At 45.6% G+C, this 14,259-nt stretch overlaps 1 long non-coding RNA gene across 1 annotated transcript; it reads left to right on the forward strand.

Moving 5' to 3' along the window:
* Window positions 1–2,585: 2,585 nt before the first annotated feature.
* LOC115463136 lies at window positions 2,586–12,952 on the forward strand. Its single transcript, XR_003941003.1, has 3 exons — window positions 2,586–2,670; window positions 5,546–5,549; window positions 12,942–12,952. It is a non-coding gene; the product is annotated as an uncharacterized LOC115463136 (long non-coding RNA).
* The last annotated feature ends 1,307 nt before the right edge of the window (window positions 12,953–14,259 follow it).

The raw sequence follows: 14,259 nt of genomic DNA on the forward strand, positions 1-14,259 counted from the left end.
TGCTGGGGTGTGTCGGCTCCGCGCTGGTTCACTGCTCTCTCTGTCCCCCTTCCTATGCCACTGCATTCCTGCTCTCTGTATCCATCTCCTGAATTGACATCATGTACTTCCGGGTTTGTCACAAGCAGAAGTGACCAACCACATGAGGTTTCTCGGCTTCAGAATGTTGGAGGTGCATTCTATTAAATGGGATTGGTCAGTTCCTTGAAGCACAGCCAGAGCTCAGCGTCCTGCACAGTAAGGCTCAGACACCAGCGAGAGAGAGGGGGGGCCTGACACCAGAGAAAGGGAGGGAGGGGGGTCCTGACATCAGAGAGGGGGGGAGGTATCTCTGTCACACACACACTCTCTCACACACTCTCTCTCACAGTCAATGTCTTTCTCTCTCTCATTCTCACACACTGTCTCTCACACACTCTATGTCTCACACTGTATCACATTCACTCTATGTGTTGCACAGTCACTCACACACTATCTTGGTCTCATACACTCAGTCTAACAGAGAGTCTGTGTCTCACACACACTCTCTCGCACACACTGTATCTGTGTGAAACACACTCCCTCTCTCTCTCTCACACTGTGTCTCACATACGCACTTGCACACACTCTCATTCTCACACACACACTCTCTCTCTCTCTCACACACACACACACTCGCAAATTCACTCTCTCTCTCTCACACACAGTCACTCTCACATACACTCTCTCAAACATACACACTCCGAGGAAAACCTTGCTAGTGCCTGTTTCATTTGTGTCAGAAACAGGCCTTTTTTTACTAGTAACCTTATAAACTGGAAAAATAATTTTGGACACAGCTTTATTAACCAATCAAAAATTAATAACCAACACAAATAAAAATGTTATTATCAATATTTCAATTCAACCTTCACTTTTCTTATTACCTTTTATAAAGCTAGTCGGTGGCGACCTAGCTGCACATATTTATTCCATCAAATGTATTAATACTCCATGAGCCACCTTGTAAAGTGAGACCTGCGGTGATCTCAAGGCCTCACTTCTGCTTCTGGCAATTTCGCACACAAGCAGACTACACTGTAAAATCCCTATAGCCAGTAAATTCATTGTCCTTAAATGAAGGCTGCTTAAAAAATTCTCATTTAAATTACTGCAGCTGTGACTTAAACTACCCCTTTTAACATCCCTAAACATTGCTATCCGAACTACAAAATTACCCAAGATCCCAATCCCAACCCTCAGTCTTCTAAATTTTGGGAGGGATTGGGTGGAATGAAATTTCTTGCTTCAGTTTCCTCAACTAGCTTTCCTCATTGCTTCCCATCAATTCTCAGTCCGGAGCCCGCCAATTTTCCTGACGTTCTCATGCTTTTTTGCTCTGCCCCAACCTTATTATTATTTTTTTTTACATACCCTTTGAAGTCTATCCAATCTCAGGAGCTTAGCCGAGATTGGGTGGCAGAGCCAGCCGGTGGTGGGAGGCGAGGATAGTGCTGGGCAGACTTATACGGTCTGTGCCAGAGCCAGTGGTGGGAGGCGGGGCTGGTGGTTGGGAGGCGGGGATAGTGCTGGGCAGACTTATACGGTCTGTGCCAGAACCGGTGGTGGGATGCGGGGCTGGTGGTTGGGAGGCGGGGATAGTGCTGGGCAGACTTATACGGTCTGTTGCAGAGCCGGTGGTGGGAAGCGGGACTGGTGGTTGGGAGGCGGGGCTGGTGGTTGGGAGGTGAGGATAGTGCTGGGCAGACTTATACGGTCTGTGCCAGAGCCGGTGGTGGGAGGCGGGGCTGGTGGTTGGGAGGCGAGGATAGTGCTGGGCAGACTTATACGGTCTGTGCCAGAGCCGGTGGTTGGGAGGTGGGGCTGGTGGTTGGGAGGCGGGAGGCGGGGATAGTGCTGGGCAGACTTATACGGTCTGTGCCAGAGCCTGTGGTTGGGAGGCGGGGCTGGTGGTTGGGAGGCGGGGATAGTGCTGGGCAGACTTATATGGTCTGTGCCAGAGCCAGTGGTGGGAGGTGGGGCTGGTGGTTGGGAGGCAGGGATAGTGCTGGGCAGACTTATACGGTCTGTGCCAGAGCCGGTGGTTGGGAGGCGGGGTTGGTGGTTGGGAGGCGGGGATAGTGCTGGGCAGACTTATACGGTCTGTGCCAGAGCCAGTGGTGGGAGGCGGGGCTGGTGGTTGGGAGGCGGGGATAGTGCTGGACAGACTTATACGGTCTGTGCCCTGAAGAGGACAGGTAGAAATCAAAGTAGGGTATACACAAAAAGTAGCACATATGAGTTTGTCTTGTTGGGCAGACTGGATGGACCATGCAGGTCTTTTTCTGCCGTCATTTACTATGTTACTATGTAAGTCACCATTCTTTCTGCTCTTATTTGGATGCCTTACTAAACCTCAACATCTCTTCCAAGTAATCCCTTCTTATTTTGTTTTCCCTTTTTGCTAATTAATTTGTTAATTAATTAATGTAATTACATCAAAACTTCATTAATTTTAATTTTAATTCTTAAGTCTTATAAGACTCCCATTGCAAAATAATTAAATTATCGTCTTATCGAGCATATATCTCCCCCGCCACCACCCATTTTTCATTTATCCCTTCACCATAACAAAATATATATAGGCACTACTGCAGCAATGCCAATATTATCCACCCATAATTGATCTTATAGGTTTTCTTTATACATAAAGTTGATTTAGTGTGTTCTTTATGGGGGGCGTGACTTTTTCTGAATGGAAACCAGAAATCAAATTGATATCCCTGCTTTTCATTTTGGGTTCTTGTCGGGTATTTGTGACCTGGATTAGCCACTGTTGGAAACAGGATGCTGGGCTCGATGGACCTTTGGCCTTTCCCAGTATGGCAATACTTATGTTCTTATGAAGCCTATTGATTAGAATAACATGGGAGGAAGCATGGCCTTCCCACTAGGGACGAATGGGATGGTACTATACTATACTGTATCCTGCCTAATCCTCTTAAAAATGTACAAGGTAGGTAACAAAAAAGACCCAAGCAGAACAATTGAGCAAAAGAATCCATAACTTATACATAACTATATAAAATCAATCTCCTAATTTCACAAAACAGATAAGTTTTCAGTCTTTTTTTAGAAACAAGAAATAAAAATGAGAATGACCATCCTGTGGAAGATGATTCCAAATTCTAACGGCATGGAAAACTAGGGAATGGCCATATAATGACGTATATTTCACACTTTTCAAAGATGGTAACTGCAAGATAAGGCAATCCATGCTTCGGCTCTTAAAAGAAGACCCTAACAAAGAAAATAATAAAATAAAATCTTCCGGAGCCTACCATTACAATGCTTTGAAATCTAAGCAACTGGGTTTAAAAGTAATTCATGCTTCAATAGGAAGCCAATGGAGATCCGCAAATAATGGAGTCACATGATCAAATCTACTTTTCTTACACATCAACCTAGTAGCTGTGTTCTGAGTCAGCCTTAGCTTTCTCAATAATTTAGTGCAGTGGACTTTGATCCTGGGGAACTGAGTTTGATTCCCACTGCAGCTCCTTGTGACTCTGGGTGAGTCACTTAACCCTCCATTGCCCCAGGTACAAAATAAGTACCTGAATATATGTAAACCGCTTTGAATGTAGTTGCAAAAAAAAAAACCTCAGAAAGGCGGTATATCAAGTCCCATTTCCCTTCCCTTATGTGAAAAATATAATGAATTGCAGTTGTCTAGAGATGATAACATAATAGCCTGAACTAATACTCTGAAAATTTGAGGAAAAAATAAGGATCAAATTAAACATAATTGATTCATTTTAAACATGATTCATGTTCAACATGATGTGGGTACTGAAAAGAGTAAAACCATTCCTCCCCCAAAAAACTTTCCGCAACTTGGTACAATCCACAGTACTCACCCACGCTGACTACTGCAACAGCATCTTCATTGGTTGCAAAACCCAAACCCTGAAAAAACTCCAAACCGCCCAAAACACGGCAGCCAGACTCATTTTTGGTAAATCACGATTTAAAAGCGCAACACCACTCCGTGAAAAACTCCACTGGCTCCCTATCAAAGAACGAATAAACTTCAAAGTCCACACTCTGATCCACAAAATCCTCCACGGAGAATCTCCAAGTTACATGGCCAATCTGATCGACCTTCCAGCCAGGAACAGGTCCAAATCTTCTCGAACATATCTTAATCTTCACCTTCCTAATTGCAAAGGTCTCAAATACAAAACCTACTACGCATCTAACTTCTCCGTTATAGGTAGCCAACTCTGGAACGCCATACCAAGATACCTCCGAACAACCAACGAACACCTACCCTTCCGAAAGCTGCTGAAAACTTACCTCTTCAAACAGGCCTATCCAAACTAATCCACACCACTAACATTGTCCATACCTAAATCCTTCCCCCCACATCTCTTCATCTTGTCCTACTCTGTACAACTATGTTATCTCAGGGATACTTTGTACCCAGACATTGTAAGCCACACTGAACCTGCTATTGAGCGGGAAAGAGCGGGGTATAAATGCTACAAATAAATAAATAAACATAGATATCTTAACTAGAGCATTAATCTGAGGTTCCATCACTAAGTATGACTCTGGAAGCATCCTCAAGAACCTGGACTTCTTATCCAGTGAAAGGCATGGGTGTAACATTCTTGAAGGAGGGTGAGGGTAAACAATTGGGTGTTATTTTCTTTCATTGTCTAATCTGCTTCTGTTGTCTGTTGAATAATATGAGATTTATTGTGAAGTAATCCTGACAGAAAGTCTCCATTAAAAAAAAATCCACTAATTAATTGCAAAGCAAAATTCTATTGTGTATTGAGTATTTAATTAAACATTCATAAATTAAATGTTCCCATGATGCCATGGCTTCAACACTGAAATGTGAGAAGGAGCCTCACGGCATATCTGAAAGGGTTGCTCTTCATCACAGGCTCAATACGTACACTTACGAAAGGAGCAGGATATTCCTGTCCTTGAGGACGGCCAACCATTCAGTTTTTCAGGATAAGTCAGAGCCGGTGGTTGGGAGGCGGGGCTGGTGGTTGGGAGGTGGGGATAGTGCTGGGCAGACTTATATGGTCTGTGCCAGAGCCGGTGGTTGGGAGGAGGGGCTGGTGGTTGGGAGGCGGGGATAGTGCTGGGCAGACTTATACGGTCTCTGCCAGAGCCGGTGGTAGGGAGGAGGGGCTGGTGGTTGGGAGGCGGGGATAGTGCTGGACAGACTTATACGGTCTGTGCCCTGAAGAGCACAGGTACAAATCAAAGTAGGGTATACACAAAAAGCAGCAAATATGAGTTATCTTGTTGGGCAGACTGGATGGACCGTGTAGGTCTTTTTCCGCCGTCATCTACTATGTTACTATGTTACTAAGTCCAATAAAGATGCATTCTGTCATTGAAGGCGATGCATGCAAGTCTGTCTCATGGATATTCATTACAGATAGCCTGAAAACCTGACTTATGAGTGGAGTTTTCCACCTCTCACCCACGATGACCTAATCCATGCATTATTTAAACAAATAACTTGAATGAAATACATTTCATTCTAGGCTACAGTAAGAAAAGTGCCTTGTTAACTATCCATTTAAGGACAAGTAAATATTCAAACTAGACAACTGTGATGATTACACCATTAAGTGGATTCTGGGTAATGAAGTCAAAAGTAGTATTCAATAAGATTTTCCATATAAATTAATTTGCTAAAGCATGGGGGTGATAATTCTGTGGTGGGTTGGTTCAAGGAGGGCTGCTCTGGGGATTTGGATTGGAGAGTTACTCTGGAGAAGGAAGTCAGGAAAGGGGGATATATCAGGGGAAGGGTCTGATTTGGGGCCGATCAGAATGAGGGGAATATGTTGTGGAGCCATGGAACAGTCGTGATCCTCTGCTATTTGTCAATGCATGCAACATAGTGCCTATGTAGTAAGTATCTGCCTGGGGCACCAAAGGGCAGGTACTGAGCACATCCCTCTGCATTTACCATCCAGGCTTTGTACTTAGGCCCAACGCTCAAAAAACTGGTGCTGTTCCAAATAGCACCATAAAAATACAATTGGAACAGTGCTCATTACCTCTCTACCCTTATCTCCCCTTACGCTCCTACCCGAAACCTCCGCTCACAGGACAAATCCCTCCTCTCAGTACCCTTCTCCACCACCGCCAATTCCAGGCTCCGCCCTTTCTGCCTCGCCTCTCCCTATGCTTGGAATAAACTTCCTGAGCCCATACGCCAAGCCCCCTCCCTGCCCATCTTCAAATCCTTGCTCAAAGCCCATCTCTTCAATGTCGCCTTCGGCACCTAACCATTATACCTCCATTCAGGAAATCTAGACTGCCCCAATTTGATTGACTGCATGCACATTTTGTCCATTAGATTGTAAGCTCCTTTGAGCAGGGACTGTCCTTCTTTTTTAAACTGTACAGCGCTGCGTAACCCTAGTAGCGCTTTAGAAATGTTAAGTAGTAGTAGTAGTAGTAGTGAAGAACTACTACTATAAATCATTTCTATAGCGCTACCAGTCGTACGCAGCGCTTTACAATTTAACAAGAAGAAAGACAGTCCCTGCTCAAAAGAGCTTACAATCTAAATCAGGACAGACAGACAGGACAAATAAGGGATAAGGGTAGGACAGACAGATAGGACATAAGGGAAAGGGATTATTAAAGAGAGGAAGACAAGATAAAGGTTACGAGCAGGTGACAGGTTAGGAATTAAAAGCAGCATCAAACAGGTAGGCCTTTAGCCCGGATTTGAAGGCGGCCAGGGGTGGAGCTAGACATAATGGCTCAGGGAGTCTATTCCAGGCATAAGGTGCGGCAAGATAAAAGGAACGGAGTCTGGAGTTAGCGACGGAGGAGAAGGGTGCAATTAGGAGAGATTTGCCTAGTGAACGGAGTTCCTGGGAAGGAGTGTAGAGAGAGATGAGGGTGGAGAGGTAGCGAGGGGCAGCAGAGTGAATGCACTTATAGGTCAATAAGAGCAGTTTGAACTGTATACGGAAACGGATAGGGAGCCAGTGAAGTGACTTCAGAAGAGGGGTGATATGGACATAGCGACTTTGGCGAACAATGCCCTAATGCTCAACGGTAATAAGATGCAAATATAGGGGCAGTCATAGCGTTGAGTAGTAGGAAGTTCGGCGGGAGGATTGTGCTTTGGTGCAGGAGGATTATGCTGGCGCATGCGCAGAAGAATTCCATGGTAAGCTCGGGTCCTCTGCGCGTATGCACGGTAAACCCCGTACATGAAGCACACATTGGTGTCTGTTTTCTGCGGCCTAAATATAAACATGTACAATTTTTTTTTTAGCTTGAACGCTTATATTTAGACACAGCAAACAGATGCCAGCACTTAAGGGCTTGCATGGGCTTCCTTCTGCTTCCAAAAACAGTCAAAACTGGCAGATTTTGCAAAATCAATCATGACAGAAGCATGAGAAATCCTCTCTTCCAACAGCCTAATGCGTTCTCTGACCTGGCATTATTTTTTGCAGTGGTAAGGCAGTTGGGAAGGAATACGAAATGACTTCATTTACATGAGCTTGACTACATTTGCATGCTATCTGCACTAGTGCCTGGCGAGCTTGTTGTTTCCCACTCTAGATCCCTGTGAATATTCTGTGTCGGGGCGTAGCCAGACCTCGGTGGTAGGGGGGTCCAGCCTGAGGTGTTGGGGCACATTATAACCCCCCGACGCCCCTCCCCTGCCACTTTCGAGCCCCCCCACCTCTGATGACGACGACCCTCCCCCTGCCGGCACCGCTGCTAGGTACCTTCAGCGCGTTCACTGATCTGTTTCTGTGAGTCCTGACTCAGTCAAGACTCACAGAAACAGATCAGCGAACACGCCATAGACCGGCGCTGAAGAGGACTTTGGCTGGCGGGGTAGGGGACCCCCGCCAGCAAAGGTACCTAGTGGAGGCAGGGAGGGGTCGGCGGTGGGGGGGAGGGGGTCAAAAGTAGAGGGGACCAGGGCTAAATCTGTGGGGGCCCATGCCCCCGTGGCCCCACCTAGCTACGCGCCTGTTCTGCATAGGTAGATACAGGCACTGGTATGGCACTAATGCCCTCTAGTGTCTGCATTTACGTTTTAACATCAGGGCCTGGGGTCCTTTTACTAAGGTGCAGTGAAAAATGGCCTGCCCTGGTGTAGACACATGTATTGGACGCGAGCAGGTTCATTTTTCAGCGCACCTGTAAAAAAGACCTTTTTTTATGGCCGAACATGGACGTGCGACAAAATAAAAATTGGTGCGCGGCCATTTTGGGCCTGAGACCTTACTGCCACCCATTGACTTAGCGGTAAGGACTCACACATTAACCAGGCGGTAATCGTTAGCACGCCATGCGGTAGAAATAAAATATATTTTCTGCCACGCGTATCAGACGCGCGTAAAAAATTGAATTATCACCCGGGGCTCGTGGTAGTCAGGCGGTAGTTCCAAATTGTTGGAAGAGTATAGGTGCCTATGCGCCATAGTAAAAGGTTTGCCCCTGCCACACTTAGGTGCTTGCACTTTATGCCAGCTTTATGACTGGTGTACATGTGAGTACCTAAATGTTAGGCATTTTGACATTGGGTTCCACTAGCATTCTATAATGCATCTTAGACACCTAGGTTCCTTTACAGAATAGGCTCCTACCACACACCCTCAGGGTACCAAAACAGAGGCACCCAGTTATAGAATTGCCCCCTTAGGGGCGAATTCTATATATGGTGCTGAAAAAATTGACACCAAAAAACGCATTATTCTTAAAAGCCATTCTTATGGTTAGGCACTGTTTACAGAATAGTGCTTTCACCCAGGAATCGTGACTAACTGTACGCATGGCTATTTATACCAACTAAAACATGGTGTAAATGTGCCCACCTAAATTAGGTGATATTCCCCCCTCATTTTATAGCAATGCAGGGACGCTGAGGGGAGGGGCAGGGGGGACAAATTTCCCCAGGCCCGGGCCTCCAAGGGGGGCCCAGCACCGGGGTCAGATCACCGGCGCTGCAGTCCTTGGTCTCACCTGCCTGCCCTCAGCTCCGTTGACAGCCCCCCTCCGTCCGCCACTGTGCCCCCTGCATTTAAATCGGCAGCGCCTCACCTCCATGTGAAAGCAGCAGATTGCCTCTCTTCTGGCCCTCCCTGTGTCCCGCCCTCGCGGAAACTGGAAGTTACATCAGACAAGGGTGGGACACAGTGAGGGAAGGCCCGAAGGGAGGCGATCTGCCGCTTTCATAGGGAGGTGAGGCGCTGCTGATTTCAATGCAGGTGGTGGACGGAGGGGGGCTGAAGACAGGGCTGGGGTGGGTGAGTGGAGACTTGGGACTGTGGCGCTGGTGGCCTGAAAGCGTGGGGGGGCGGCCTTGCCGTGGGCCCGACAATCTCTTGGCAGCCCTGTAGCAATGTGAGTGAAAGTTAGGAATGCCCCATTTCACCCATGACCCTCCCAATTCCATGCCTAGTTTCTGAACTCACGTGTAAAATTTAGGCGCGGATTCCTGGCCTAAATTGACGTGTGTATTTTTCAATTAAATCTAATTAGTGCCAATAATTGGTTGTTAACAAGCCAATAATTTGTGCTAATTAGATTGGCATTCAATTAAATTGCGCACACAAAGGGCTAGATTCTATATATCATGTCTCACGGAAATCGAAGCATATTCTATAAAGTATGCTTGAATTTACTGTAGGTATAAATTTTAGAATACGCTGAGTTCTGCTTCATGCAACTAAACTTAGTCGTGGTCAATTAATCCAACTAAATCCTGTTGTAAATCCCGACGTCTAAATTGGGCGTGGAGCAGGTGTATTCTATAACAAAGCGCATAGATTTTAGAAACGCCCATGGTCCACCTATTCCACACCCATAATCGTGCCCACTTTTCAACTATGCAACTTAGAATTTACCCTCACCACGTTACACAATATGTTTAGCAAATAGTGTGCATAAATTCTAATTAATGCCATTTAGTGCTGATAATTGTTAACATCCAATCATCAGCGCTGATTAGCTTGTTAACTAATCAAGTTATGCACATTGTTATGGAATACGCGTCAATTTTCACGTGGAAATCGAGGCGCCGTATATAGAATCCCATGGAAATTGGGCACGTGCCCAAATCTGCCCACAGAATTGTTTGTAATTTTATAGAGTTTTTTTATTTTTATTTATTTATTTGCTACATTTGTACCCCACATTTTCCCACCTATTGGCAGGCTCAATGTGGCTTACATTATATTGCAAAAGACAGAGTTAATTAACAGAGTAAGAGGTTTGTTCTAAATTAACATATTACTATGTAAGAATTAAGGAAGATATGTCTGTGGAATAATTTACATAACACATAACGAAAAAGAAAAAAAATATGATAATATGGCTAATATAAGTTAAGGGGTTAGTGCACAGATGCTGTTTTACAAGTGAGCTTTGCATTTACTCCAGCTTAATTTTTATAGTTAAGGTGTAGTAGGTCCAAAAATTAACCACACTTTAATAAATGGGCCCTTATGCTTTTTAACATAACATAGTACAGGCTTCGAAGTTTGCTAATCTGTTCCACTTCATGGGCGCTGAAGGAAACATGCCTGAAGCTGTGGGGAAGTAGCTTAATGCACACTCAGTCATGTGTTATCATTATTTACTTAGTGGAATATTGATTTTTTTTTTTAGCAGTAGAAAAATAATTTCACCACAGACAGATTCGGCAATGACGTCTAAGTGGTTCATAACAGAACTTACCAGAGATTATAGGTGCTATTATTAGGTGTATTTCCATTGCTATTTTCCCATAGAAATAAATAGGGATGGACAGCCAAAAATTTTAAATTTTTTTTTATTGCAATCTTTCAATATCAATGTTACAATAAGCATTAAATAAAATAAAGAATAATATTCAGCAAGAACTACACCACCATGTTTACTAAGCCACGCTAGCGGCTCCGTGCGGCAATTCTGACAGGTGTCAGTCCTGCTTATTTTCGAAGGAGATTGCCGGCCATCTTCCGACACAAATCGGGAGATGGCCGGCCATCTCCTAAACCAGGCCAAATCGGTATAATCGAAAGCCGATTTTGGCCGGCTTCAACTGCTTTCCGTCGCAGAGCTGGCCAAAGTTAAAGGGAGTGTGTCGGCAGGGTACGGAAGGCAGGACGGGGGCATGGTTATGAGATTGCCGGCTTTGGCCAATAATGGAAAAAAGAAGGCCGGCTCTGACGAGCACTTAGCCGGCTTCACTTGGTCCATTTATTTTTAGGACCAAACCTCCAAAAAGTGCCCCAATTGACCAGATGACCACCGGAGGGAATCGGGGATCACCTCCCCTTACTACCCCAGTGGTCACTGTTACACTTGTGGTAGTAAATGGGAGCCCTCCAAACCCCCCCAAAAACCCACTGTACCCAAATGTAGGTGCCCCCCTTCACCCGTAAGGGCTATAGTAGTGGTGTACAGTTGTGGGGAGTGGGTTTTGGGGGGGATATTTGGGGGGCTCAGCACCTAAGGTAAGGGAGCTATACACCTGGGAGCAATTTTTGAAGTCCACTGCAGTGTCCCCTAGTGTGCCCAGTCAGTGTCGTGGCATGTGAGGGGGACCAGTGCACTACAAATGCTGGCTCCTCCCACGACCAAATGCCTTGGATTTGGCCGGGTTTGAGATCGCCGCCATTAGTTTCCAATATCGTTGAAAAGCAATGCCGGCCATCTCTAAAGCCTGCCCAGATGTTGAGATTTGGCCGGCTCCGACCGTATTATCGAAACGAAAGATGGCTGGCCATCTTGTTTCGATAAAATGGTCGGGACGCCGCTTTAGGGGGCCGGCCATATAGATGGCCATTTGATAATGCCCCTCAGTATTAGCACACCGTAGCCACTAGTGCAGCTTAGTAAACAGGGGGGGAGGGGGACAGTCGCTAGACTCAAGAAACAGGTTACTCAAACTTTCTATAACCCTCCAAATGGGATGAGGAGGAAAAAAAGAGAGAGAGATAGAAAAAAAAAAACAATTTACAAAATATAAAGGAAATATTCATGGCTTTCGTTTTCTCATGCACCGAGGACACTCTTAATGCAGAGGTAAAATGGCTGTGTTTTTCTTTTTTCCACAAATAGCCACGCACTGATTTCCCAATTAGTGCAAGACCATTAGTACCGAAGTCCTTACTGCCATCTATTTTGTAAGCACTAGGGGCTCCTGCACTAATCCTGTGGTAATTAGATGGTGCACGGCACTGTCCCATGCTAACTGATTAGCACAGGGAATGCCTACTCTATGCCCATAAACACACACACCCCGCGCTGAAAAACAAAAGCTATTTCTAGCACATGGCAATTGACAAACTACCATGGGACTCCTCACCATGTCCCATGGCAGTGTTTTTGGGCATGCAGTAGGAATGTGCTAGTGCCTACTGCTGCTTCGTAAAAAGACCCCTATATAAATGGCATCTAGCTTCCATGCTATGGGTCCTGTTTACTAAGCTGCACTGTAGGTGCATTCACTTTTGAGTGCATGCTAAAAATTAGTGCGTGCTAACGATAGAGACACCCATTATATTTATATGGGTGTCTGTAGCATTACTGCATGCATTCACTGGGTAAATCTCTCTTATTTGCACCCTTCTCCTCTACCGCTAACTCCAGACTCCGTTCCTTTTATCTTGCTGCACCATATGCCTGGAATAGACTTCCTGAGCTGGTACGTCAAGCTCCATCTCTGCCCGTCTTCAAATCTAGGCCAAAAGCCCACCTTTTTGATGCTGCTTTTAACTCCTAACCCTTGTTCAGTACCCTTATCATCCCCACCTTAGTAATTCCCTTATCTCTTATCTGCCCTGTTTGTCTGTCCTAAGTAGATTGTAAGCTCTGTTGAGCAGGGACTGTCTCTTCATGTTCAAGTGTACAGCGCTGCCTACGTCTAGTAGTGCTATAGAAATGATAAGTAGTAGTAACGTTTGGGATTCAAGAAACTTGCAACTGTTTGGGATTCCGGAATCTTGCCAATTTTTGTCCGTATCCCTTATTTGTCCTGTTTGTCTGTCCTAATTAGATTGTAAGCTCTGTCAAGCAGGGACTATTTCTTCATGTTCAAGCGTACAGCGCTGCGTATGTCTAGTAGCGTTATAGAAATAATAAGTAGTAGTAGCATTTGGGATTCCGGAATCTTGCAACTCTTTGGGATTCTGCATGGAGGACTTACAAACTTAGGCCCCATTTTACTAAGGCACGCTCACGTTTTTAGCGCACGCTAAAATTGTGGGCACGCTAAATGTTAGAGACGCCAGTGCATTCCTATGGGCATCTCTAACGTTTAGCATGCCCACAATTTTAGAATGCGCTAAAAACGTGAGCGCGCCTTAGTAAAAGGGGGCCTAAATTTGTAAGTCCTCCAGCGACAGAGAAATCCTAGCGTATCTGAACATAACTGGGCCTTGAACTTCTGAGAATGTTGTGAGCCACATTCACAATGAGTAGGCATAAAACAAACTTGTATGCATTGAAGACTTGGAATGTAAATATTTGCTGTATACCAGTGGCGTAGCCAAGGGTGGGCCCGGGTGGGCCCAGGCCCACCCACTTTGGGTTCAAGCCCACCCAGTAGCAGCACACCTATGATGTGGCTGGCAGGGATCCCCAAGCCCCACCAGCCAAAAACTCTCAACAACTGTACCTCCTGCATACCTTGTAAATAGCAGATCTTTGCCTGCAGCGAGCAGTGACTGATACACACTGTTCGTACCGGCTCCATAGCCTTCACTCTGATGTATTCCCGCTTATGCAGAAACAGGAAGTTGCATCAGATGGAAGGCTGTGGGGCCAATGTGAGCAGTGCGTATTAGTTGCTGCTCGCTGCCGGTGAAAATCTGATACTTAAAAGGTATGAGGGGGAGGGGGGATATTTGAGAGACCATATGGTATGCAGGCGAGAGAGGGAAAGACCAAATTACTTGTCGGACAGGGCAGAGTTCTTCTGCCCGCCCAGGCCCACTCAAAACTGGGTGTCTGGCTACGCTCCTGCTGTATACATGCTCAGCATGGATAACTTGAAAATGTGACTGGCTTCTTTGGGATCAGCAGGACAGATATTAGGAAGCCCTAGAAAAAGGACTTCTAGTTATTGTAAAAACTGTTGCATTATGTTCAAGCCTAACAGAAGATCCACTGCCCAAACTCCATTGGCCGAACCCAATGGGCCGAAGAAGTTGAGAATTCCCTGAAGAGATAGCGAATACATCTTTAATTGCATCCATAGGAACACTCACTACCCTGTAGCTAGTGCCTTTA

The sequence above is a fragment of the Microcaecilia unicolor genome, chromosome 2 (genome assembly GCF_901765095.1).
Source record: "Microcaecilia unicolor chromosome 2, aMicUni1.1, whole genome shotgun sequence".
Classification (NCBI taxonomy): Eukaryota; Metazoa; Chordata; class Amphibia; order Gymnophiona; family Siphonopidae; genus Microcaecilia; species Microcaecilia unicolor.